A 25,347-nucleotide genomic window follows, 5' to 3' on the forward strand; every position below is an offset into this window, starting at 1 on the left:
AGTGCTTTTCATTATTCTCTCTCTTGTTCATTAGTAGGTGCTGATTTGTACATTTGTTAGAAATGCAATAGCAGTAGTCCACATTCAAATGCTTTTACTATTTGAATTTGTTGAGAATAAGTCAACATAGAAGCTGAATATTTAATAAATTGAGAGCTAGAAACAAAGAAAATTATTATTTAAAACTTTTTGAATTTGTTATACTTCATATCCCAGGATTATAAAGTACTAATTTTTACTAAATGCATAAAAGTGCTGCCAATACAAGAAATTTTAGAGAGAATAGTAAGCCTTAACTAGTAGTATAAAAATAGAACTTTGTGACCAGTAATGAAAGGGTGTTTATTTCTCTGAAATGTATAATTTTAGTTGTTCCTTTTCAAATTACAACCGGATACAAAAACCTCTTTTCATTCAGAAAGGATGTTATTAAGTTTTCTTTAAAAAAAGGAGGGGCCCAAAAGATGAATGCAATAGCTTATTAACATGATTCTATATTTTAATGAGATGAAGTCATACTGTTTAATTCTTTGTCCTTTGTGCTGACTGTATTGCCATTCACCATTCATTGGTTGTGAGAAAGGCATTTAGTTTAGACAATGCTGAAATTGCGCATTGTCAATAGCTCATGAGTCCATGAGCTATTGAACTGATAATTGTGTCCTTTTGTTCTATTATTCCAACTGTGACTTCAGAGTTTTCCTAGACCTCTAGCTGAAGCTGGAGATCCCAGGCAAATGAGATTTCCCTTCCTTCAGTGAAAACCATCTGACATCCTCAATAGAAGGCCTGAGAGCCTTGGTGAGTCTCTCATGACTGCTATGTCATAGAGGTCAATGGGGAGGCTTCTCAGTGTCATAACCCGTCCCCCAAATTATGCACAACAGTGTGTTGGTTTTTTTTTCCTCAGAGAGGAGTTCCATAGCTTCCAGAAGGTTCTTCAAGGGTCCATTAATTTTAAAAAGTTTGAAAACTACTCCTGCAATACCTCATTTTGTTGTAATTTATAGTCCTAGAGCAACTGTCTCCACATTATATAGACTCTAAATCTTTTTATGGTGATAGTGATAAAAATTTCTTTTTTAAAAATAATATAATATATACATAGTATTTATCACTTTAACCATTTGTAGTGCATAATTCAGGGGCATTAAATATATTCACAATGTTGCGTAACTATCATTACTATCTATATCCAAAACATTTTCATCTTCCTGAATAAAAACTCTCTACCCATTAACAGTAACTTCCTTCCTCTGTCCCCAGCCCTTGTTAACTTCCATTGTACTTTTATCTCTGTGAATTTGCCATTTCTAGCTAGGTACCTCGAATAAGTGAAATTGTGTAATATTTGTCTTTCTGTGTCTGGCTTATTTCACTAAACATATTTTCAAGGTCCATCCATGTTGTACCATACATCAAAATTTCATTCTTTTTTATGGCTCAATAATATTTTATTATGTGTATATGCCACATTTTGTAATCCATTCTTCCATTGACGGACACTTGGGTTGTTTTCACCTGTTGGCTATTGTGAATAATGCTGTTGTGAATATGGGTGTACAAATATCTTTTCAAGTCTGCTTTCTGTTATTTTAGGTTTATTACTAGGAGTGGAATTGCAGAGTAGACCTCTTTTTATTAGAGTAAAAGTCTAGTTTCTTCTTTTCACCATCAAGAAAAGTTTTTGCCACCAAAGCATTCAAAGTCCAATGTTATGTCCTAATCAGTTTGCTATATGTAAGTTCTCTGATATTAATCCATCTAGATTGTCTTCTTGGTCACCCTGGTATTGTCCTGTGAAACACTTGGAAACAAAATTCATCAAAGAAGAAGACAGTTTCTTTACAAGTTTATAATTTCCCTTAAATATATAGATTCTATAGATCCTGTTTTCTTTAACCATTCATGACACAGAGAACTTTTTATTTCATGACAAAGATATCCTAGACACATTTCCCTACAATTTTCAGAATTTATTTTGCAAATTACTTAGAGTGGTACCTGTCACCAATGAATAGGGATGGGAAATAAAGACATGTAATTCCCCTTGTGGAAATAATTATTCTGGACACGGTGCTAATTTGCCAACCCTGAAAAAGTCAGTTTTGTTTATAAAGACCTTGACATATCCACAAAATTGAAAATTTTAAATAAATATCATGAGCTTTTGTTTGCTGGTCCTTGGGGTAATACAAGTTCCTCCAGAGTTCTTTATCCTTAGCAATCATATTAAGGCAATGACATTAACTAGGTGTGGGAAGATAGGAGAAAAAAAATTAAAGATAGATTTATAGTTGGAGCTCAGACCAAAGGATTCATCTTCATAGAGATATTTTGTCATTTCTCCTAGCCTTGTCCTTATGTCCATCAGAGAGACAATATAGTGGGAATGGACATATTCCTTTGAGACTACAGTTAATTATCCTAAATAATGTAGTAGATGCTGCCCATAAATGGGAATAGAAGTCAAATAATCTCAGGAACCTGCAGTACCTCATCACCTCTCTTACTCCCTTCTGTCAGATTTGCTCTGGATTAGCACAGGTTCTGTAGGTTTGCTTCTATTCTGGAGAAGAGTGGAAATGTAGAATTGAAGATTTTGGAGGTGTTTGTACTGATGTGTTTGGATTCTGTCTGTATCTCTAAGTGGATTTCTGGATCCCAGAATTGTTCAGACAGTGAACAATATGGGCCAATGTTCCAAAGTGCTCCAAATGGAGAGTCAGACCAATTTGGAGCTGATTTTCAACTGTGCCATTTACTAGCTGTGAACTCTTACATAAGTCACTTAAATATCCTGAGCCTTTGTTTCCTCACTGTAATACATTTTTAAATAACACCTTGCATGATTGTTAGGAGAACCAAATAGAATAAGGTTTGTACAGTCCTATCATTATTAAACGACTGTTTGTTTTCATTACAATAGTGAGTACTTCACATGCATGTTATCCCTTGTTGCAACAATAAGGGAGTATCACCTACCTTGAGTTATCATTCAGACAGATTACTCCTAAGAGTTTCTCAACAGCATCAAATCACACATCATCTGCCCCCTTCCAAGTATTCTCCAAAAAAATGTTTGTAGTGACACTTGAAGAAATTTGCTCATATTATTTCCATACTTGAAATATGTTAGTATTATCTTCACCATTAGGACTATGTTCACATTATGCTGGCCATACTCAAATGTCACTTCTACACAGCTTCCTGAATACCTTCACATAATGTTGCTGTAAGCTTACTTAACTGCAGGAGACACAAAGCTCTGGCTCTTAGTGAGCAAAAACTGCCTTTCATTTCCTGTATGAAAACACGAAGCACCAAGGCACCTGTGTGTCTTAGATAGCTATGTGTTTGCCTTTGGCTCAGGTCATGATCTTGGGGTCCTAGAATCAGGCCCTGCATGGGGCTCCCTGCTCAACAGGGAGTCTGCTTCTCCCTCTTCCTCTCCCCTCCACTCATTATCTCAAATGAATAAATAGAATATTAAAAAAAAAAAGAAAAGAAAACACTAAGCATTTTTCCTGGCCTTTAGTAGCTCTTAATTACTATTTACTGAATTGATGAATAAATGCATGGCAATCTTTTGAAAGTAATGAGTGTGTCCCCCTCTTCCCCACCATGTCTCCTATCTTTAACTTATTCTTCACACTAAACCAGAGACACATATCTAGTTATACTTATTAATATATGTGAGTGGACTCAGCTGCCCATAGGATCATTCCAAGCTTGCTTATGATTCAGCTGGTAAATTGAGCATATGGGTTCATCTCTCCTCCTTCTAAAAAACCCACTGAAATGATGATAGAAAGTACAAAGGGTAATGCAGTCTAACAGATACAGAGACTTGGAGGAGGAATATCAGCAAGCCAAAAATTTTAACCAGTTTCTGGGAGACTAAAAATGGATAGGTTCACATTGATAGGTAAAGCAGAAAGGAGGGAAGACTCATGGCTCAATATATGTAGAAGAAACTAGTGTAAGGCGAACCAGTTTTTTTTTTTTTTCACGATAAATATATTAGATTGAGCAGTGGAAAGAAGCACAGAATCAGATGACCAAGGTCATTAAGAACTACGGACCAGAAGCTCCTCCTGGCTTATGCCACCCTCTTCCTCTGCTACTGTGTGTGCAGTTCTGGCATTTGTCTGTAGTTTGAAGCCAGATAGGTACTCTTCAGAGAAATAGTACCACTCTTCCTGGGAAGAATAAAGCTTCTCAGATCAGGGAGTAGTGCTTCTGAATAGTATCTTCTTTATCTTACATTTGAGAGTGGGAGGGTTGAGAGCAGTCTGCCTTCTTGCTTTCCTCCTGTACACCCTAGCTGAAGCCCACACATCAACCTCACCTAAATAGAATTCGCATCCATCTTGCTTTTTCAGCAACAAGACAGCACAGTCCATGCATCAGTTAACCATCACTCAACTATAAGTCGTCAGTCAAAGTTTAGCAACCCTTTGAGGAGATCCAGCAGTATGAAAAAGAAGCACCAAGGGGGAAAAAGAAGCAGAAAATTTGGTCTCTAAGGAAACATAATTCATAGTAGGAGAGAAAAGTTTTTTTTTTTAATTGAAGTTCAATTTGTCAACATATAGCATATCACCCGGTGCTCATCCTGTCAAGAGCCCCCCTCAGTGCCCATTACCAGTCACCCCAACCCCCTGTCCACCTCCCTTTCTACTACCTCTTGTTCATTTCCCAGAGTAAGGAATCTCTCATGTTTTATCACCCTCACTTATATTTTCACTCATTTTCTAGGAGAGAACATTTTTAAGTAATTTTGATTGCTCATACCTACCAAACAAGAACAGACTGTTATGAAAAAAAATGGGGATCAAGAAGAGAATTCATAAAAATAAAATTAATAATAATAGTTGAAGGCCTGGAATAAACAGCCAAGGAATTTTCTAGAATGTAGAACAAAAAGACAAAGACAGGATGCCTGAGTGGCTCAGTGGTTGAGCATCTGCCTTTGGCTCAGATCATGATCTTGGGGTCCTAGGATTGAGTCCTGCATCAGGCTCCCTTTAGGGAGTCTGCTTCTCCTTCTACTTATGTATCTGCCTCTTTCTGTGTGTCTCTCATGAATAAATAAATAAAATCTTTAAAAAAAGGGGAAAGACACTGAAAACATGAGAAAAAAATTAAAGAAAAAATATAGAGTATCAATATAGAACAGCTGAATAATAATTGTCAAAAGGGAATATATAAAATGAAAAGACAGAAATATTCCAGAAGTATAAGCAAACAAATAAAACATAAAACCAAACCAAAATGAGGAAGTTTCTCAGCACTGGCATAAGGGAAAAGTTTTCAGTTTGAAGACCACTGAGTGCCAAGCAGAGTAAGTTGAAGTAGATCTTCATTTAAACATGCCTTGATGAGTAAATTGAAGAAGTTAAAAATCTTTCAGTGACAAAACAGATTTTATATACCTAAGACAATGTAAAGAGATGGCATAGTAGGGAAAGATGAATAATGGAGGGAGTAAAGAAAGGGGAGTAGGTCCTTAATTGTACATGTAGCTCACCTACTTTTATAAGCCAGGCAATTGTGATATGCTTCTAACAAAAACATCTTGAAGACAGATGGCCTCTTATCTCTTGGAGCTTAAATTCATCATATACAGGAAGTAGTCTACAGATACTATCTAAATCAATAGATCAAGAGAAAGAGGTCAAAGCATATTATAAAATGCATAAACACCCACAATAAAATGACTAAAAAATGTGTTTCCTGGGAGTATGGAGGAGGCAGTGGAGGGAACAAGTGTGAAAGTGCTGGTTTGTACATCTTTTATAGTGAGGCATCACTCAATAATGTTTAAAGTTGATTGAGAAATAGGTATAAATACATAGTCTTTCAGTTTCAGGATGACCAACAGAAAGACAAATATCGGAAATGGTAAGCATCAGCTCCTTTAGCCTCTATGGAGTAGGGCCCAGCCCATGGGAGAGGGGTTTCTTTTTTATCTGTATCTTCCTGAGTGGTTTGAATATATATACACATATCTCTTATAAGAACAAATAAAAGTTTTAAGAAAATGCCTTTGCAGGGCCCGTTAGTCCTTTCATTATCTTTTCCTTAACTCTTTTTTCAGTTTTGTCTCTTGCTTCTCCTCTCCTTCCCCCTCCCCTAGCCCTACACCGGAATCATACAGAAACATTTGCTGTTAGGATGCTATTTGTCTTTGTGTCTTTCCCAAATAATTGCTCGGCCTTAATGTTTTATCCAGATTCTCCCCAGTCAACTCCTTATCATTCTTTAAGACTCCACTTCCACATCTTCTGGGAATTCTGGGGAGAAATAGGAGGTCCTCGGCCCCTTGGAAATCCTTCTATTAGAATGCTTAACACATGGTATTACAGTTTCTACACCATTATCCTCATGGACTGTCTTTGATAAATTTGGTTGAAAGAATGAATGAATGAATGACCAGGACATCATCTTATGCTTCTTATGGTTCTGGCCTCCCTTTGTGGATCATGCTACAGTTTTTTTTTTTAAATACTTTATGAGATACAGTGTGAGTATATGTAGGGTTAGGCAGGGAGTAGACAAATTACTCAATTGAAATTATTTATTTTACAGGTTATTTAAATAATATATTGAGAACAAAAATAATACCATTTGTTGATTATTATGTGATCATCACTGTGCTGTTAGCTTTGTACAGATAATCATGAATTCTCATAGCCATTTTACAAGATTGTTGTTGTTTCCACTGTTGTTATGTTTCCATTGTATTAGTTTCCTATGTCTACTGTAACAGATGACCACAAACTTGATGGTTTGAAACAATTGAAACCTATTCTGTCAAAGTTCTGGAGGTTGGAAGTTCAAAAGCTGCTATCACTGGGCTGAAATCAAGTGTCAGTAGAGATAGCAACACTCCTTCTGGAGGTTCTAAGGGAGAATCCATTCGTTGCCTCTTCTAGCTTTTGGTGGCTGCTGGCATTCATTGACCTGTGAGTGCATCACTCCAAGTTCTATCTCTGTGGTCCCAGTGCCTCTTCCTCCTCTGTATCAAATCTCCTTCTGCTTCTCTCCTGTAATAATATATGTAATTGCATGTGGGGCCCACCTGGGTAATCTCCCCATGTCAAAATCCTAACATTAATCATATCTACAAAGACTTTGCCATATGGTAAAAATTATAGCTCCAGGGATTAGGACACAGATATCTCTTTGTGCAGGGAATATTTTCCACCCCACCAAAGCACACTTTACAGATTTGGGAAAAAAGGGATTAAGTTCCTTTGCCCAAGGACACACAAGCATTAAGGAGTAGAGTCTGGATTTGAGTTTGCATCTATTTGATCTGAGAATCTGTCTGTCTCTTCTCTCCCTCTATCCCTAAATAATGAGTAATACCCTGAGACATTTGCATTGTTGCTTTATTCTGAGTCACATTTAAATGTAAAGCCCCTGTGTTCAGAATTCAAAGAGCAGACCATACCAAGAGAAATCACTGATGACACAGGCATACACTCTAGGTTGGCTCAACACTTGCATTTATTTCCCTTATTGTTGAAGCCGGCAGGAAGGTGATGAGGAGGGAAGGCTGATGTGCACGCCTCACAGGGATGGGTCAATGTCTCATGACCTTGGCTGCTGTTGACTGTCAGCTCTTGTGTCAGAGGCCTCTGCTAGCAAGATTTCCTTCTGTCTAGGAGGCTGGAGTCATTTCCCAGTCTTGGGGAAGTGACTTTCCAGTGTTGCAATCTGCACAGAACCCAATCCAGTGTCCTTCTTCAGAGTTGCAGAGAGGTGAATCCTCAGGCTCAGGGAAGGTGTGGCAGCTCAGCCTCTAGCCTCTATGCTAGGATTTTTCCTAGGGCACTAAGGACTACAGCTCTAAGAACTATTAGTTCCACCAGATTTTATTTAAATTCAAACAACTTTTTATATTACTTTTCAGCTATAAATAAAATTTCTCCTTTTCAAAAATGTTTGTTAAAAACATTATGTTCAAAATGAAATTTTGGGGATCCCTGGCTGGCTCAGCGGTTTAGAGTCTGGCTTCGGCCCATGGTGTGATCCTGGAGTCCCAGGATCGAGTCCCACATCAGGCTCCCTGCATGGAGCCTGCTTCTCCCTCTGCCTGTGTCTCTGCCTCTCTCTCTCTTTCTCTCTCTGTGTCTCTCATGAATAAATAAATAAAATATTAAACAAAACAAAACAAACAAAAAACAAAATGAAATTTTATATTAAAATGTTTATAATATTTCCTAAGAATAATATGTTTAGATTTAACAAAGTGTAGTGAAAACATTCTGCCTAAACAAGTTTGCTTGAGGGGAGTGCAGAAGTATCTTTGCAAAATATTTAAATTACACAAGTCATAATTGTACACATTCAAACAATACAATTGCAGACAGGGCATTCCTTCCTTAGAGGTAATCACTGTGAATGGTGAATAATTTGGGGTGCATCCTTCCAGTCCTCTGTTTATGCATTTTTACATAAATATCTAATATATTTACTTTTATTTTCAATACATGGGATCATATTGTGACTACGTGCTTTTTAAAAAATTATTTATTTATTCATGAGAGACTCAGGGAGAGAGGTATAGAGATAGGCAGAGGGAGAAGCAGGCTCCCTGCGGGTAGCCCAAAGTGGGACTCTATCCCAGGACCTGAGCCAAAGGCAGATGCTTAACCACTGAGTCACCCAGGTGTCCCTTGACTACTTGCTTTTTAAAATAAACAGAACTTTAGAGGTGTTACAGATCTGAACTTATAAAAAGTTGTATAGTATCCCAGAATGTGGGTATTTAATATAATCCCTACTGGACATTTAAATGTTGCTTTTTCTGTTATTAAGGCAATGCTATAAGAAGCATATTTTACATGTAGCTTGAATGTTTGTGCAACTATATATGTTTAGGGGTGGATTTTTAAAGTGGCATACCCTTTCCACTATACCAAAAATGGAAAGATTGGTGCCACACCAGATTTGAGTCAGGGAGCCCCTCTGAGAGCTCAGAAGTTTTAAAGTCTGCAGCCAGAGTTCATATTATAACATAGATAAAGCCTTCTGGTAACTGAACTTTATCAAGAGGCTCCTTGAGGTATGTCTTGAAGAATTCATCTACTAATCCTTCCAACATGCCCATTGCCACCCTTGAAGTTGATTGTGGTTCTCTTCATGTTACTAGGTTAACTTCATATTTCTATTGTTTCTTTTCATGGTGTATCTGTTAAGATTTTATTTGGCTACAACACAGCACACTTGATTGCAGTGACTTTCCCAAATAGATTCAATTTGCTTATACAAGAAATCCAGAGGCCATTGTACAGGTCTGGCATGACAGCTCCATGACACCCATAGAGACTGGGCTTCCTCTGTCTTCCTGGTCTGCCACCTTTTGCATGTCTCTTTTATCGTCATGGCTGCAAAATGGCTGTTTTGCCTGTAGGCATGATATCTGCATCCTGTACTAGAAGAATATGGGGGAGGCTATGGGTAAAGGGCAAAGACAAAAGCTTTATGTCAGCTGAGGGTGTCAGAAGAGCTTTCCCAGAAGCCTCAACCAGTGGCCTCTGCCTACATGTCAGAACTGGGATGATTTTTCTGGTTGTAAAGTTTTAGAGGGGAGATGAGCATTAAAACAGGGTACTTTGTGACCAAACTGTGTATTTAGTTAATAAGAATGGAGGGAAGAATGGAGATTGGGTAGAAGCTAGCAATGTCTGCCACCCTTGACAATTCAGGTGAAAATGTCTTGAACAAAGCCCTAAGGACGTGGAATACTCACCACTGATTCTAAGTAAAGGCCTTAAAATGCATGGCATATATAACGCTGTAATAATAGTTTCACAAATAAGAAATTACTTATTCTACCTTTCTAGAAAAAGAATGTTTTTCATTTTTCTACACTTTATTCTGGTCTCACTGAATAAGCACTTGTGATTTTTTTTTCTTGCATACCTTCTACATACATACAGTCTAAAATAAATTAAATGTTATATTTTTTGCCTCTTCACTTAATGTAAGTATATTAATACTTTGCTATCCAGTTTTCTAAATATTCATTTAAAAGAGCTGTAGTTGGGACGCCTGGGTGGCTCAGCGTTTGGGTGCCTGCCTTTAGCCCAACGTGTGATCCTGGAGTCTGGGGACTGAGTCCCACATTGGGTTCCCTACGTGGAGCCTGCTTCTCTCTCTGCCTGCATCTCTGCCTTTCTCTCTGTGTCTCTTATGAATAAATAAAATCTTAAAAAAAAAAAAAAAGCTGCAGTTGATTCCACCAGTTTGGTATTTATTTATTGTTTTATTTATTTAAATCTATAATATTATACATTTAGATTTTTCAATTTTTAAAAGATAATGTATAAAATGTTACAAAGGCTTTTTTATATATTGCTTTTTATTTCTTTAGGACTCATACTTTATGGACACATTTCAACAAAATGAAATTGGCGTTGTAGGATATGAGCATTTTTATGATTGTTAGGAAAGGAACCATGCTATTTTTGGGAAAAGTTTTTACCAATTTATATTCTCATCATCACTGTATCTGTGTATCTCTTTTAACACATTAAATAAATGGAATAAAAGAAAGAGAAACAAAGAAGGAAAAAAAGAAAAGAGAGTTGTCCAGAATTGAATCAGCTCTGCCCTCTTGTGGTAAATCTTAAAACTTTAGGGCAGGCTCTTTCTTTCTCAAGAGCTTATTTTTAGAATGTTGTGCTTAATGCTATTGTCAGCCACTGATTTTTTTCAAATAGAGAGTGGGAACCTCAGTATTAGTTTTATAGACTCAAAGAATAAGAATGATTTAGGCTTGAAATCCACAACATTACTGAAGAAATGACCTACAACAGATCTGTAGGGGAGCAAGTAAATTCTTCTGCTGATTAGGAATTGGTGGTATTGCTTGAGAAGCAGTCTTCTGAAAGGGCCGGTCCTTAAATGCTGATTTAAAGGAGGGAAGAATATTTGACTGAAAATCTATATATCTATATCTGTATCTATATCTATATCTATATCTATATCTGTATCTACATCATGATGAGAGAGAGGGAGAGAGAAAAATATCCAGAGGAAACAATAAAGATTGTCTAGCCTAATTATTTTATTTTGCAAGTGAAGAGACTGAAAATCAGGGTAATTACGTGGCTTTCCCAAGTAAAAACTCCAATAAATGACACAGAACTTGTGGTTGCCCTGCTAGCCCTGGCTTTTGCTACTGGACTCCACAGTCTTTCCATTAGATTTCTTCTTAAAAAGTATGAGCACCAAATGAGATAATTCACAGGGAGTGCTTTGAGAAATATTCAGGATAAATACAAGGAAGCAGAATTATTAGATGATATAGCAGAGAGGCTGTGGTAGAGTGTGATTTATATCTGTAGCAAAGTCTGCCTAAAATCACTGAAATAGCAGAACTCAGAAGGGTCTTTAAAAAGTCATTTTGGTCCACTCAACTTATTGGTGGAATAAATGCATCTTAAATAATCATTACCACTATATGCTTAGCTTGTCCTAAGTGTATTACATATACTAATTCTTTCAGTCATCACAACCACACTATGAAGTAAATTCTGTTATTAATCCCATTTTATTAGGAACCTGAGGCCTGGAGAGGTTAAGTAACTTGCTATCATCACACAGCTTTAAGTGGCAGATCCAGGATTTGACTATAGGCAGCCTTACTGTCTCCCTAAACTACATTTAATGACATCAAGTGCTCAGGCTAGAAGCCCTTTTTCTGGCTACTGCATAACACACTGTATCTTCTCTGTTTTGTATGGTTGTATCTTATGCTGGAAAATTGAAGGAGGCCTCAGATCTCTTTAGACAGGAGCAATGTAACTTTGTTGAAAGTCCAAATATTATCAAAATGAAGTAAGCGTTACAGCAGAAGAGTTAATATTTTATTAGTTTTCTACTAAATTAAATAGTGGAGAAAGAGCTATGGCCAGGATCTTTTTCTTCTTAAAGCCAGAGGGGAGATAATGTAAAGTGTCTCCTTTCTCATTAGAAAGTCAACTTATGTTTACTGCCAGTCTTTTTAGCAAAAGGCTGAGGTTACTTTGAATAAGGCAGATGGAATCCCTGCCCTCAAGGTGTTTACATTCTTGAGGAATTGAGTGTCACTTAATTGATCACAAGGGCAAATGTAATAATTGCTGTAAAAAAGGAAGAATATATGGCAGAGTATAACACTGTGATCTATTTTAATATGGTAAGTTAGATAAGGTTTCCTAAGGAAATAACATTTCAGGAGGAAGAGCACTTCATGAGGGAATAGAGTGTGCAAAATACTGTCACAAGATGGAAGATGACCCCAGTAAGGAACTGAGAAATGACTGTGGTAGGAACACCTGAGAGCAGGAGGCTCCAGTTGGGATGAAATAGAGGTGATGGACAGATCATACAAAGCTCTCTCGGATCAGTGAATGATTTTTTTGATCCTTCTCCCAAGAGTGGTGGGGAATGATTAAAGGGCTTCAAGCTGGTGTGTGTGCGGAGCAGTGAGTGGAGTAAGAGATGTTTCAGTCTTGCAACAGTCTGAAGAATGGATTGAAAAGAAACACTGGTGAGAGTGTGACTAGGAGATGCCCTTTCCGTACTAGGTGGGAAGATAACGTTTTGGATAAAAATAGAGGCAAGGTGAAAAGGTGGATTAAATAGATATTTAGGAGGTAAACTAGACAGGATTTGGTAATGGATTAGATAAGGTAGATGACAGGAGGAGATTGTTACCGAAGCCTTCAGGTTTCTTAGAGTGCAACTCAACAGATGGTGCCACCCTTTGTTGAAATAAAGAATACCGAAGGATGGGGAATGTGGTAGCAGAGCTCCTTTTAGGACTTCAAGTGTTAAATCCAAGGAGGTATTTGAGTTCACAAAACTAGAGTTTATAAGAGACAGCAGGGAATAAAACGTGAGCATCACTGAAGTACAAATGGTCATAGACGAGATTGCCTAGGGTGTGTATGAGAAGAGGGTCTGGATGAGTCTGAAAGAACTCTACTATTTAATGGCCAGAAAAAGGAATGTGAGCTTGCAAAAGAGACAAAGAAAGAGTTGAAAGGTAGAGAAAAACTAAGGAGTGGTGTCACAGAGGATGCAGAACAAACATTTTCACAAGGAACTAAGTATCAGTTATCAAATATGCTAAAAGGCCAAGAGAAGTAAAACTGAGAATGTTCATTGGATTTAACTACATGAAGGTCTTAGATGGTCTTGGCATGATAGAAGCCAGATTAGACTGTGCTAGAGAGAATAGATAAGGAGATGGAGATGGGAGAATAGAAAGGTTGCTGAGTTAGTCAAGTTAGTCTGTTCCCAGAAAAACAGAACTAAAAAATATATATAATATATATATATAATTCATATACATAATTCACATATATAATTCACACAACACACACACACATATATATATACACACACACACATATTATATATATATATATATATATATATATATATATATATATACAATTCATATATATATATGAAAAGATTTATAAGGAACTGGCTCACATAGCTATGAAGGCTGACAAGTCCCAAGGTCTGCAGGATGAGTCAGCAACTGGAGAGCCAAGAGAACCATAGTATACCTCCAATCCAAATGCTGGCAGGCTGGAGATCCAGGACATGCTGTTTCAGTTAGAATCTGAAGGTAGGAAAAAGCTAGTGTTCTGGTTCAAAGGCAGTCAAGTAGGAGGAATTCTTTTCTTGCTCAGGGAGGGTCATCCTGTTTTGCTCTACACAGGCCTTCAACTAATTGTGTGAGGCCCATTCACATTAGGGAAGGCAATCTACTTTAGTCAGTCTACTGATTTAAATATTAATCTCTTCCAAAAACACCCTGACAGACACACCCAAATAATGTTTGATTGAATATCTGGGTACCCCATGACCCAGTCAAGTGGACACAAAAATTTCACAGCTGCTACTGAGAGACCAGATAGGAGACTGAGAAATACCCACTAGATTAATTGACATGGCAAAGAGATGGAACAAATCATGCCATAGATGGCCAAAGAGTGCATGAGAGGTGATGACCTATAGATGTTTCATTTGGGAAATTGTGTTGTGAAGGAGAAGAAAGTGGAATGTCAAGCAAGGTTAGAGTAAGCTTGAGGGATTCTTTCTTTCTATTCCTTCCTTCCTTCCTTCCTTCCTTCCTTCCTTCCTTCCTTCCTTCCTTCCTCCCTTTCTACCTTCCTATCTTTCTCTCTTTCCTTCTCAAGGTAGAGAATTAAAAATATTTTGAAGGGGAAGATCAAGCAAAAATAAAAGAGATAATAAATATAGAGTTCTTGGGAAGTAGGAGAGGATGAAATTCTTGCCTTTCCTTCTCCATTTTCCTGTCAAATCTCAATTCATAATATTGATGGGAACATCTAGGACTCTCACTAGACTAAACCTTATTGTCATGATTTCATCACCATCATCATTGGCATCATCAAGAAGCATTTAAATTTCCAAATCACATAAGGTGTGCCAGAAAGAAACATCATTTTTGTCTTGTCTGCTCTGTCTCAAACTCTGGCTAGAAGGGATAGTTTAGTCTGGTATGCCTTAGATAGGATGCACACAACTGAAGAAAGTACAGAGCTTTTTGTTCATCTGGGAAAATTTGTTTTCATTCCACATACCAAGTTGACACCATGTTCAGGAATAATGAAGATCATAAAAACCCATTCGGTAGATGTTCTAATTTAAAATATTAAAGGTTGAACCACTAGGGTTTTCTGAATCTTTGTACTAAATGTTAAAGGTATGTATAAATGGTAAAATTTACCTTTATTTTCTTATTCTTTTTGCTTTCAACATTTATTGAAGAAGCATTTAGGAAGCATTTACCAGATGCTAACAGTATTCCTGGCACTAGAATAGAATGGTGGGCAAGGAATGTTTCCTGCTTTCAAAGGATTTGCAGCCTGATATAACTAGGATACATACAAACAAGTAAAGAAGTCACTTGCAAGTCACAGGCTTTATGCATAACAATTCACTTAATTCTTATAAATTCTCTAAGGTAGGGAGTATTGTTGTTTCTATCACATAGAAGAGAGATATAGTATGATGCAGTAACTTACCCAAAGTCACACACTAGTGACTAGTCAAGCTAGCAAAGGTTGAAGAGGAACTCAAGCAGTCTGTACAGAGTGTGCTCTGACCACTACCAGGTACAGCCTCTCAGGCACAAAGCTTGGGAGAGAATCAGACTGTGTCCCAAAGCATATCAGTAATGGGTAGCCAGAATTGGGACAGTTTTGGAAAGATCACTGAGCATACTCTGGAGAACAAATGTGTATGGGCAGGTCTGGAAGCAAGAGGAGAAGTAAAGATCAAAGCTGATTGGAAGGAGAGGAGAATGGGAGAACTAAGAATTTAACCTTGAGGAACATAAAGAAAATTGTGAAATTTCAAATATTCTGTTGGATATTTGAATAGTTAAATGTGCAAATCCAAAGAAGATGACTCTTGGAGAATGATGTCAGAAAATTGGCCAAATAAAACATTGGTATCCCCTCGACAACAATTTGGCCTCCATCCACAGACAAAAGTGACTTTGAAGGGGGCTGTGGGATCCAGGTGGGAGATTGTGAAAGCCTGATGCAGTCCAAGAATGAGGAGAGCTGTTTTGTGAGGACAGGTCCATACCCAGGCAGTTGGCTCACTGACTATGGTCTTAGCTATAGACCCAAAATTAGCTCTATACTCCTGAGGACTCACCTACAGCTCTTTAACTTTTGTTCTGTCACTAGCACCTTATAACAAGGAACCTAGGAGAAGTCTCGCTCACCTGTAAGAGGTAAACAGATCAAAAAAAAAAAAAAAGAGGTAAACAGATCTCCATTCCAGCTGTAGACTCTAAAACAACCCTTGAACCAGCTCCAGCCCCTCTCAGCTGCAGTCTGGAAACCCCTGGAAAAAACTAACTTAATCATCCACAGATGAGAAGCCTTTGTGGAAGTCCAGGAGTGTAGTGGAGAAGTTCCAGTATGCTGCTGGGGCAAAAAGTCTTGGATTGATGCACTGGAGAGGGTAAGAGGAAAAGCATCTTAATGACTCCTCCAAAAAAATGGTTAGAACTAATTACCAAATTCAGTAAACTTACAGGATAAAAAAAATCAATGTATACAAATCAGTTTTGTTTCTGTACACCAACAAGAAAATATTTGAAAAAGAAAGAAAGAAACAAACAAAAAACCAATCCTGTTAGTAGCATTAAAACAAAATATGTTGGAATAATTTTAATCAAGAAGGTGATCATCTATACAGTAAATTTCATGATTCTGATGAAAATTATTAAAGAAGATACAAATAAATGGAAAGATATCCCATGTTCATGGATTGAAAGAACTAATATTGTTAATTTGTCTGTATTATTTAAAGCCAACTATAAGTTCAAGGCAATCTCTATCAATATTCCAATGACATTTTTCACAGAAATGAGAAAAATCAATTATAAAACTTGTATGGAACCACAAGAGACTCTGAATATTCGAAGCAATCCTTAGAAATACAAAGCTGGAAGCATCACACTTTCTGATTTCAAATTGTATTACAAAGTAATGGTAATTAAAACATTATGGCATCGGCATGAAATCATACACATAGATCAATAGAACAGAATAAAAAATCCAGAAATAAACTCACACATTTATAGTCAACTAATTTCAACAAAGGCACCAAGAATGTACAATGGGGAAAGGATAGTCTCTTTAATAAAAATGGTGTTGGGAAAGCTGGATATCCACATGCAAAATAATGAAATTGGATCTTTATCTTACCTTATACAAAAATCAACTCAAATGGATTAAAGACTTAAATATAAGACTTCTAAACTGTGATTCTCCTTAAAGAAAACACAGAGGGTAATTTCCTTAACATTGATTGGTCTTGGCAATGGTTTTTGGATTTGACACCGAATGCAAACAACAAAAGCAAAAATAAATAAATGAGACTATATGAAACTAAAACGTCTCTGCACAGGGACACCTAGGTGGCTCATGTTGAGCATTTGTCTTTGGTTCAGGTCGTGATCTTGGGGTCCTGGGATCTAGTCCTGCATAGAGTCCCACATCAGGCCTCCTGCAGGGAGCCTGCATCTCCCTCTGTCTGTATCTGCCTCTCTCTGTGTCTCTCATTAATAAATAAATAAAATCTTTAAAATAAAATAAAATAAGGGAGGGGAGGGGTGGGCAAGATGGTGGAGGAGTAGGGTCCCCAAGTCACCTGGTCCCACCAACTTACCTAGATTACTTTCCAATCATCCTGAAGAACCTATGAATTCAACCTGAGATTTAAAGAGAGAACAGCTGGAACGCTACAGAGAGAAGGGTTTTCACTTCTAACATGGTAGGAAGGTGGAAAAAGATAAAAAAGCATCCAGTGGGGGCGGGGCTGCGAGGAGCGGGGCTCAGGCCGGGAGGGCCCGGGAGAAGCGGGGACGGGGCCGCGACGATCCCCGGAGTCTTCCCGCCGGGAGGGCGCTCGCAGGGAGCTCGGGCGGGACCGCAGGAGGCAGCGGAGCCCCCAGGTTCCCGGGGCCACTAGCGGGAGGGCGCCCGGGGGAGAGCGGGCCGAGCTCGGGGAAGGGCCAGAGCCGCGCCGGGGGGCCTCGGGGAGGAGCCGGGGGGCGGGCGGGGGCTCCGGGCGGAGGGGGCTGCACCTGCTGCCTTCGGGAGCCGTGGCCCGGGAGCGCGATTCCAGCGGCGCAGGCCCCGGAGCCCAGGGCGCGGGGGACACAGCCCGGGACCCTGCTCCCCCGGGACAGGCGGGGGCAGGGAGGGCCCAGGACAGCGGGGACGCTCCTGCCCCGGGGCCCCTGAGCTGTGCAGGGCAGCGCCCCCGCCCCCCCCGCCCCCGGAGCATCCAGGCCCCTGCGGACTGGTTGCTGCGGTGGTTACTGGGGAGCTGACTCCAGGGCTGGGGGGCGGCCGCCGCCAGTGGTGGTGTCCCTCCTGGTGTCACCCTGTGCCTGGGAGGGGCGGCCGCCAGGGAACAGGGGCCTAAGGGGTACACAGCTCTGACTGAGCCAGCACCTGGCAGGGGGCGGGGCATCTCCCCAGGTGCACACACCTGAGAGTCAGCACAGCAGGCGTCTCCCCCAAAAGACCCGCTGGAAGGACAGGGGAAAAGCAAGTTCTTGGCCCAGCAGCACTGGAAAGCTCCAGGGGAAGTCGAGGGATTTACAGTATATAGAACCAGAGGATACCCCTCCTTGTGTTTGTTTTTGTCTTTTGTTTTTTCCTCCCTTTTTTCTCTTTTTTTTCCTTCCTTTTTCCAGTACAACTTGTTTTTAGCCACTCTGCACTGAGCAAAATGACTAGAAAAAAGAACTCACCACAAAAGAAAGAACTAGAAATAGTACTCTCTCCCACAGAGTTACAGAATTTAGATTACAATTTGAAGTCAGAAATCCAATTCAGAAGCACAATTATAAAGCTACTGGTGGCTCTGGAAAAAAGCATAAAGGATTCAAGAGCCTTCATGACTGCAGAATTTATATCTAATCAGGCCAAAATTAAAAATCAATTAAATGAGATGCAATCCAAACTGGAGGTCCTAACACCAAGGGTTAATGAGGTAGAAGAAAGAATGAGTGACATAGAAGACAAGTTGATGGCAAGGAAGGAAGCTGAATAGGTATTACCTACTGAATAGGTATTACAATGACACTAAATTCATATCTTTCAATCGTAACTCTGAATGTGAATGGGCTAAGCGATCCCATCAAAAGACGCAGGGTTACAGACTGAATAAAAAAGCAAGACCCATCTATTTGCTGTCTACAAAAGACTCATTTGAGACCTAAGGACACTTACAGCCTGAAAATGAAAGGTTGGAGAACCATTGCCATTCAAATGGTCCTCAAAAGAAAGCTAGGGTAGCAATCCTCATATCAGATAAATTAAAGTTTATCCCAAAGACTATAGTAAGAAATGAAGAGGGACACTATATCATACTTAAAGGGTCTGTCCAACAAGAGGACCTAACAATCACTAATATTTATGCCCCTAATGTGGGAGCTGCCAAGTATATCAATCAATTAATAACCAAAGTAAAGACATACTTAGATAATAATACACTAATACTGGGAGACTTCAACACGGCACTTTCTGCAAATGACAGATATTCTAAGCACAATATCTCCAAAGAAATAAGAGCTTTAAATGATACACTGGACCAGATGGATTTCACAGATATTTACAGACTTTACATCCAAACGCAACTGAATACACATTCTTCTCAAGTGCACATGGAACTTTCTCCAGAATAGACCACATACTGGGTCACAAATCACATCTTAACTGATACCAAAAGATTGGGATTGTCCCCTGCATATTTACAGACCATAATGTTTTGAAACTAGAACTCAACCACAAGAAGAAATTTGGAAGAAATTCAAACACGTGGAGGTTAAAGAGCATCCTGCTAAAAGATGAAAGGGTCAACCAGGAAATTAGAGAAGAATTTAAAAGATTCATGGAAACTAATGAAAATTAAGATACAACTGTTCAAAATCTTTGGGATACAGCAAAAACAGTCTTGAGAGGGAAATACATCGCAGTAAAATTTATTGCGCAGCTCCTCACACCTGAAGGAACTGGAGAAAGAACAGCAAATAAAACCTACACCCAGCAGAAGAAGAGAGTTAATAAAGATTTGAGCAAAACTAAATGAAATAGAGACCAGAAGAACTGTAGAACAGATCAACAAAACCAGGAGTTCGTTCTTTGAAAGAATTAATAAGATAGATAAACCATTAACCAGACTTATTAAAAAAAAAGACTCAAATTAAAAAATCACGAATGAAAAAGGAGAGATCACAACCAATACCAAGAAAATACAAATGATTTTAAAAACATAAGCAGCTATACGCCAATAAATTAGGCAATCTAAAAGAAATAGACACATTTCTGGAAAACCACAAACTGGCAAAACTGGAACAGGAAGAAATAGAAAACCTGAACAGGCCAATAACCAGGGAGTAAATTGAAGCAGTCATCAAAAATCTCCCAAGACACCAAAGTTCAGGGTCAGATGGCTTCCCAGGGGAATTCTATCAAACAGTTAAGGAAGAAACCATACCTATTCTACTAAAGCTGTTCTGAAAGATAGAGAGGGACGGAATACTTCCAAACTCATTCGATGAGTCCAGCATCACCTTAATCCCCAAACCAGACAAAGACCCCAAAATTCCAAAAAGGAGAATTATAGACCAATATTCCTGATGAACACAGATGCAAAAATTCTCAACAAGGTACTAGCCAATAGGACCCAACAGTACATTAAGAAGATTATTCACCATGACCAAGTGGGATTTATCCCCGGGATGCAAGGCTGGTTCAACATGTGTAAAACAATCAACATGATAGATCACATCAACAAGAGAAAAAACAAGAACCATATGATCCTCTCAATAGATGCATAGAAAGCATTTGACAAAATGCAGCATCCATTCCTGATCAAAACTCTTCAGAGTGTAGGGATAGAGGGAACATTCCTCAGCATCTTAAAAGCCATCTATGAAAAGCCCACAGCAAATATCATTCTCAATGGGGAAACTCTGAGAGCCTTTCCCCTAAGATCAGGAACATGACAGGGATGTCCACTTTCAACACTGTTATTCAAAGAGTACTAACTAGAAGTCTTAGCCTAAGCAATAAGGCAACAAAAAGAAATAAAAGGCATTCAAATTGGCAAAGAAGAAGTCAAACTCTCCCTCTTTGCAGATGACATGATACTGTACTTAGAAAAACCCAAAGGACTCCACTCCAACATTGCTAGAACTCATACAGCAATTCATCAGTGTGGCAGGATACAAAATCAATGCCCCCAAATCTGTGGCATTTCTATACACTAAAAATGAAACTGAAGAAAAAGAAATTAAGGAATCAATCCCATTTACAATTGCACCCCAAAGCATAAGATACCTAGGAATAAATCTAACCAAAGAGGTAAAGAATCTATACCCTATAAACTACAGAACACTTCTGAAAGAAATTGAGGAAGATACAAAGAGATGGAAAAATATTCCATGCTCATGTATTGGAAGAATTAATATTGTGAAAATGTCAATGCTACCCAGGACAATTTACACATTTAATGCAATCTCTATCAAAATACCATGGACTTTCTTCAGAGAGTTGGAACAAATCATCTTAAGTTTGTGTGGAATCAGAAAAGACCCTGAGTAGCCAGGGGAATATTGAAAAAGAAAACCAGAGCCTGGGGCATCAAAATGCCGGATTTCAGGTTGTACTACAAAGGGGTGATCATCAAGACAGTACGGTATTGGCACAAAAACAGACACATAGATCAATGGAACAGAATAGAGAATCCAGAAATGGGCCCTCAACTCTATGGTCAACTAATATTTGACAAAGCAGGAAAGACTATCCACTAGAAAAAGGACAGTCTCTTCAATAAATGGCGCTGGGAAAATTGGACAGCCACATGCAGAAGAATGAAATTAGACCATACTCTTACACCATACACAAAGATAAACTCAAAATAGATGAAAGATCTAAATGTGAGACAAGAATCCATCAAAATCCTAGAGGAGAACATAGGCAACACCCTTTTTGAACTTGGCCACAGCAACTTCTTGCAAGATACATCCATGAAGGCAAGGGAAACAAAAGCAAAAATGAACTATTGGGACTTCATCAAGATAAAATCTTCTGCACAGCAAAAGTAACAGTCAACAAAACTAAAAGACAACCTACAGAATGGGAGAAGATATTTGCAAATGACCTATCAGATAAAGGGCTAGTACCCAAGATCTATAAAGAACTTATTAAACTCTACAGCAAAGAAACAAACAATCCAATCATGAAATGGGCAAAAAGACGTGAACAGAAATCTCACAGAGGAAGACATAGACATGGCCAACAAGCACATGAGAAAATGCTCCGCATCACTTGCCATCAGGGAAATACAAATCAAAACCACAATGAGATACCACCTCACACCAGTGAGAATGGGGAAAATTAACAAGACAGGAAACAGCAAATGTTGGAGAGGATGAGGAGAAAGGGGAACCCTCTTGCACTGTTGGTGGGAACATGAACTGGTGCAGCCACTCTGGAAAAGTGGAAGAGTGGAGGTTCCTCAAAGAGTTAAAAATAGAACTGCCCTATAACCCAGCAATTGCACTGCTGATTTACCCTCAAGATACAGATGTAGTGAAAAGGCAGGAAACCTGCACTCCAGTGTTCATAGCAGCAATATCCACAATAGCCAAACAGTGGAAGGATCCTCCGTGTCCAAGGAAAGATGAATGGATACAGAACCTGTGGTGTGTATACACAATGGAATATTACTCAGCCATCAGAAACAATACCCAACATTTGCTTTGGCATGGGTAGAACTGGAGGGTATTATGCTGAGTGAAATAAGTCAGTCGGAGAAGGACAAACTTTATATGGTCTCATTCATTTGGGGAATATAAAAAAGTAGTGAAAAGGATTATAGGGGAAAGGAGAGAAAATGAGTGGGAAATATCAGTGAGGACAACAGAACATGAGAGACTCCTAATATTGGGAAACGAACAGGGGTAGAGGAAAGGGAGGTGGGTGGGGGGTTGGGGTGACTGGGTGATAGGCACTGAGGGGGGCACTTGATGGGATGAGCACTGGGTGTTATGCTATATATTGGTAAATCGAACTCCAATAAAAAATATACAAAAAGAAAGAAAGAAAGAAATATGATTATTGGGCAGCCCAGGTGGCTCAGTGGTTTAGGGTCACTTTCAGCCCAGGGTGTGATCCTGGCGACCTAGGATCAAGTCCCACATCAGGCTCTCTGCGTGGAGCCTGCTTCTCTCTCTGTCTGTGTCTCTGCCTCTCTCTCTCTCTCTCTCTCTGTCTCTCATTAATAAATAAATAAATAAAATATTTAAAATAAAATAAAATAAAATAAAATAAAAAATCTCTGCACAACAGAAGAAATTACAAAACAAAAAGGTAATCTTTGGACTGGGAGAAATTATTTGCAAGCTATACATCTGATAGGTGGTTAGTATCTAAAATATATAAAGAACTAATATGACTCAGTCACAGAAAAAACTCAGACAACCCAATTAAAAAACGGACAGAGGACCTGAATAGACAGTCCCCCAAAGAAGACATAAAAATGGTTAACAGGTATATGTAAAGATGCTCAACATCATTCATCATCTGGAAAATGCAAATCAAAACCTTTTACTTTTCGGAATGGCTATCATCAAACAGGTAAGAGATAACAGGTATTCTTGAAGATGTGGAGGAAAGGGAACACATGTTCTGTTGGTGGGAAAGTAAATTGTTAGAGCCACTATGGAAAACAATATGGAGGTTCCTCAAGAAATTAAAACTAGAACTATCATATGATCCAGCAATCCCCCTTCAGGGTATATATTCAAAGGAAATGAAATTGGGATGTCGAAGGTGTATCTGCACATCCATGTTCATTGCAGCATTATTCACAATAGCCAAGATATGGAAACAGCCCAAGTGTCATTGATGGATGAGTAGATAAAGAAGATGTGGTACACATACACACACATATAATATATACACACACAGGAATATATTATTCAGCCATGAGAAAGAAGGAAATCTTGCCATTTGTGACACCTTACATGGACCTCAAGGACATTACATTAAGTGAAATAAAAAAAGTCAGAGAAAGACAAATATTGTATGATCTCACCTATGTTTGAAATCTAAAAAAACAAACTCGTAGAAACAGAGAGTGGAATGGTGGTTGCCAAGGGTTGGAGGGTGGGGGAAATGAGGAGATGTTAGTCAAAGGGTACAAATTTCTAGTTATAAGATGAAGAAAAAAAGTTCTGAGCATCTAATATATGTTGCTAAGAGAGTAGATACTGAATGTTTTAACCACACACACAAAATAATGGTAATTTTAGCTCTATTGTAATCATTTCACAATATCTAAATGTATCAAATCATCACATTGTACACCTTAAACCTACACAAGGCTGTAGCTATTTCATATCTCAATAAAGTTGGAAAACACCCCAATAAAGTACTTGTGTCTTTGTTTAGCATTAAAAACTTTTTTAGTCTGTAACATAGACTCGGAACTTTGGTTAGACTGGGAGGAGGGTAGTAAATTGCCACTGTTCTGATTGCCACTGTTCTGAATGACAACACTGTGGGGATAGAGAGGTGTGTACATAAACAGCAGGGTAATAGTGAGGGGCAGACAGGTCCCTGAGATTGATGATACTAAAAAGCCTACAGAAGAACAAGGTCAGTGAGGAATTCCCCGTAGAGATGGGGAATAGCAGATACATTTTGGAAACTCCAATGCCCATTTAAATTTGAAGTTGGTATCTTCTATGGTATCTTCTACTCCTAAACTCTCAGAATTGGTCTGGCCCATTCTCCTGCCTTGGATTGGTAGTGCTTGGGAGAAGAAAGGAGGCGGGGGTAGGTAAAGCAGAGATACAAGTTTCAGGGACCCCTGTTTCAGGGCACAGATAGTACATATTGGAGGAAGGGACCCTGGGAAGATGGGAGACAGGCCTTGAGTGACTTAAGCAATAATGATCAAAGATTGATGATTATTCTAGTAGAGGAAGTGAGAGTTTCTTTGGCAGAACATAGCAGCAGCATATAAATTATTTCAGGGCATAGTTGTTTTGAAGTGTGTATATTGGCTTAAAAATCTTCATAGTTTAATGAGAGGCAAAAACTGAGTGAAAATATGAGAACTAACATCAAGTAGACACACAAGCAATTGTAGTGGCAAAGTGCAGCTGGGACATTTTGAGTGAAAAATGTTGGGTGTGATCAGGGAAATCTTCAGGAAGTGAGAAGCATAGTGTTCTACTCTATGTAGCGATTTCAATTTTCATTGAAGCTTTAGGCTTCCTTCCACTTTCTCACTTAGGGCTCACTTGTTTATTCCTTTGTTCCCACTCTAAAGATTTATTTACTTCTTTGAGAGACAGCATGCACACAAGTGAGGGGGTGGGAGGGACAGAAGGAGAGGGAGAGAATCTCCAGCTGACTCCCTGCTGAGCATGGTGCCCCATGTGGGGCTCCGTCTCACAACCCTGAGATCATGACCAGACCCTTAACCGAGTGAGCCACCCAGGTATCCCCCTTTGTTCCCACTCTTTTATCTGCAAAACTCCACAAAAGATGCATAGGGATAGAGGCAGGTGAGTCTTCTAGATGACTATGTAACCTCTACCTGAAAACTCATGGAGGAAGTAGGATATAAACAATGATTTAGGGAAGAGCAAGTGGTGAGTGGAGAAGAGAGAGCAGAGCATTCTGAGTGGCAGGGTATGGTGGTTTGTGGTCATAAAGAAGTCATGTAGGAGGAGCAGTAGCTTGGTTTACC

At 38.9% G+C, this 25,347-nt stretch overlaps 2 long non-coding RNA genes across 3 annotated transcripts in view; one reads left to right on the forward strand and one right to left on the reverse strand.

The window, feature by feature from the left end:
- The window catches only part of LOC140603723 (uncharacterized), a 36,881-nt gene extending 26,347 nt beyond the window's left edge, over positions 1 to 10,534 (forward strand). The window contains exon 5 of the long non-coding RNA XR_012006685.1: positions 10,391 to 10,534. This is a non-coding gene — a long non-coding RNA (uncharacterized lncRNA). The remainder of the gene's footprint in view (positions 1 to 10,390) is intronic.
- The window catches only part of LOC140603725 (uncharacterized), a 93,157-nt gene that overhangs the window by 5,459 nt on the left and 62,351 nt on the right, over positions 1 to 25,347 (reverse strand). The window lies entirely within an intron of this gene.

Source organism: Canis lupus, chromosome 14 (genome assembly GCF_048164855.1).
Source record: "Canis lupus baileyi chromosome 14, mCanLup2.hap1, whole genome shotgun sequence".
NCBI lineage: Eukaryota > Metazoa > Chordata > Mammalia > Carnivora > Canidae > Canis > Canis lupus.